Consider the following 3190-nt stretch of genomic DNA (forward strand, 5'->3'; position numbering starts at 1 on the left):
TTTTACACAATAACAGAGAACATCTTTGCACAACAGCGAATACAGTAACACAACAGAGAACATATTACACAGCAGGAAATATCTTTAAAAGAACACAGGGAACATCTTTACACAACAGAGAACACAATTACATAAATCATGAGTCTTTCGCTGTCTCTTGCTGGTTTGCTCAGTACCTTTCTCTGTCTGTTCCCTTCTGGGTCCTGATAATCTCTTCCTGGTTTTCTGTGTGTCTTTCTCTGTCTGTTCCCTTCTGGGTCCTGATAATCTCTTCCTGGTTTTCTGTGTGTCTTTCTCTGTCTGTTCCTTTCTGGGTCCTGATAATATCTTCCTGGTTTTCTGTGTGTCTTTCTCTGCCTGCCTCATTGTCGGTGCTGTTACTCAGTGTCCTTGTGTCATTGTGCAGTGAGGGTGAGTCTGTCAGCACGTGTGTTGCTGAGTCCGGGATTCTTGAGAAATCCGACCACAGTCCTATTTTGATAAAAACATTGGGGAAATGAACATATTTCACTAACAGGCAGCTAAAATTGAAAACAGCAGTTAGCAGAGTGGCGCAGCGGAAGCGTGCTGGGCCCATAACCCAGAGGTCGATGGATCGAAACCATTCTCTGCTATTTATGTTTGGTAGGAAGACAAACAGTTCACTTTCAAAACATCAAGTGTTTCCCCATAAAAGCAAGACGCGCTCGATTGCAATCAGCTTTTTCCTTCTAGTGAACACATCAATCAGTAACAAATCACTTTTGCTCACACGAACACAAACTGCAAACACGGACCAGCCGAGTCTCTCCCACTTTGTCAACCCCTTCCTGCAGAGTCTCCTGTCCACCACCAGATGGTGATGTTGGCCACAATAAAACCAGGACAAATGGTCACAGTGAGGAGACGGTCAGCAACAGAAAATAAAACAATAACAGGGAAAACCTTTACACAACAACAGGGTACATCTTTACACAACAGAAAACATATTTACACAACAGGAAATACCTTTAGACAACAGGGAGAGCACAATCATACAAATGCCTTGTTTCTCCATCTCAGTTTCGTTGTCTGTCTCTCTCTCTCCGTTCCTCACTTTTGCTTCCTCACAGTCTGTTAGTTTTCTGTGTGTTTTTCTCTCTGTCCCGTTGTCGATGGTGTCACTCAGCGTCCTTGTAACATTGCGTAGCCAGGCTGAGCCTCCCAACACCTGTGTTACAGAACATAGAACATAGAACAGTGCAGCACAGTACAGGCCCTTCGGCCCACGATGATGTGCCGAACCTTTAACCTACTCTAAGATCAAAACTACCTACATACCCTTCATTCTACTATCATCCATGTCCCTATCCAAGAGACGCTTAAATGTCCCTAATGTATCTGCTTCTACTACCACCGCTGGCAGTGCATTCCATGCACCCACCACTCTCTTGTGTGAAGAACCTACCTCTGACATCTCCCCGAAACCTTCCTCCATCACCTTAAAATTATGCCCCCTGGTGATAGCCCTTTCCACCCTGGGAAAAAGTCTCTGGCTATCCACTCTATCTATTCCTCTCATCATCTTGTACCCCTCTATCAAGTCACCTCTCATCCTTCTTCGTTCCAATGAGAAAAGTCCCAGCTCCCTCAATCTTTCTTTGTAAGACATGCCCTCCAGTCCAGGCAGCATCCTGATAAATCTCCTCTGCACCCTCTCTAAAGCTTCCACATCCTTCCTATAATGAGACGACCAGAACTGAACACAATATTCCAAGTGCGGTCTAACCAGGGCTTTATAGAGCTGCAGCATAACCTCGCGGCTCTTAAACTCAATCCCCCTGTTAATGAAAGCCAACACACCATACGCCTTCTTAACAACCCTATCAACTTGGGTGGCAACTTTGAGCGATCTATGGACATGGGCCCCAAGATCCCTCTGTTCCTCCACACTACCAAGAATCCTGTCTTTTCGCCTGTATTCTGCATTCAAATTCAACCCTCCAAAATGAATCACTTCACACTTTTCCAGGTTGAACTCCATCTGCCACTTCTCAGCCCAGCTCTGCATCCTGTCAATGTCCTGTTGCAACCTACAACAGCCTTCCACACTATCCACAACTCCAGCAACCTTCGTGTCATCGGCAAACTTGCTAACCCAGACTTCCACTTCCTCATCCAAGTCATTTATAAAAATCACAAAGAGCAGAGGTCCCAGAACAGATCCCTGCGGAACACCACTGGTCACCGAGCTCCAGGCTGAATACTTTCCATCTACTACCACCCTCTGTCTTCTATGGGCCAGCCAATTCTGTATCCAGACAGCCAACTTTCCCTGTATCCCATGCCTCCTTACTTTCTGAATGAGCCTACCATGGGGAACCTTATCAAACGCCTTGCTGAAATCCATATACACCACATCCACTGCTCTTCCTTCATCAATGTGTTTTGTCACATCTTCAAAGAATGTAATCAGGCTTGTGAGGCATGACCTGCCCCTCACAAAGCCATGCTGACTGTCTCTAATCAAACTATGCTTTTCCAACTAATCATAAATCCTGTCTCTCAGAATCCTCTCCAATAATTTGCCCACTACCTACGTAAGACTGACTGGTCTATAATTCCCAGGGTTATCCCTATTCCCTTTCTTGAACAAGGGAATAACATTTGCCACCCTCCAATCATCTGGTACTACTCCAGTGGACAGTGAGGACGCAAAGATCATCGCCAAAGGCGCGGCAATCTCTTCCCTCGCTTCCCTTAATATCCTTGGGTATATCCCGTCTGGCCCCAGGGACTTATCTGTCCTCATGTCTTTCAAAATTTCCAGCACATCCTCCCTCTTAACATCAACCTGGTTGAGCATATCAGCCTGTTTCACGCTGTCCTCACAAACGACCAGGTCCCTCTCACTAGTGAATACTGAAGCAAAGTATTCATTTAGGACCTCCCCTACCTCCTCCGACTCCAGGCACAAGTTCCCTCCACTATCCTTGATCGGCCCTACCCTCACTCTGGCCATCCTCTTGTTCCTCACATAAGTGTAGAACGCATTGGGATTTTCCTTAATCCTACCCGCCAAGACTTTTTCATGTCCCCTTCTAGCTCTCCTAAGTCCATTCTTCAGTTCCTTCCTGGCTACCTTGTAACCCTCTAGAGCCCTGTCTGATCCTTGCTTCCTCAACCTTAAGTAAGCTTCCTTCTTCCTCTTGACTAGCTGTTCCACATTTCT

The 3190-nt window shown here is 46.0% G+C and overlaps 1 non-coding gene across 1 annotated transcript; it reads left to right on the top strand.

Moving 5' to 3' along the window:
- Nucleotides 1-542: 542 nt before the first annotated feature.
- trnam-cau (transfer RNA methionine (anticodon CAU)) lies at nucleotides 543-614 on the top strand. Its single transcript has one exon. It is a non-coding gene; the product is annotated as a tRNA-Met (tRNA).
- The last annotated feature ends 2576 nt before the right edge of the window (nucleotides 615-3190 follow it).

Source organism: Heterodontus francisci, chromosome 35 (genome assembly GCF_036365525.1).
Source record: "Heterodontus francisci isolate sHetFra1 chromosome 35, sHetFra1.hap1, whole genome shotgun sequence".
Taxonomy (NCBI): Eukaryota; Metazoa; Chordata; class Chondrichthyes; order Heterodontiformes; family Heterodontidae; genus Heterodontus; species Heterodontus francisci.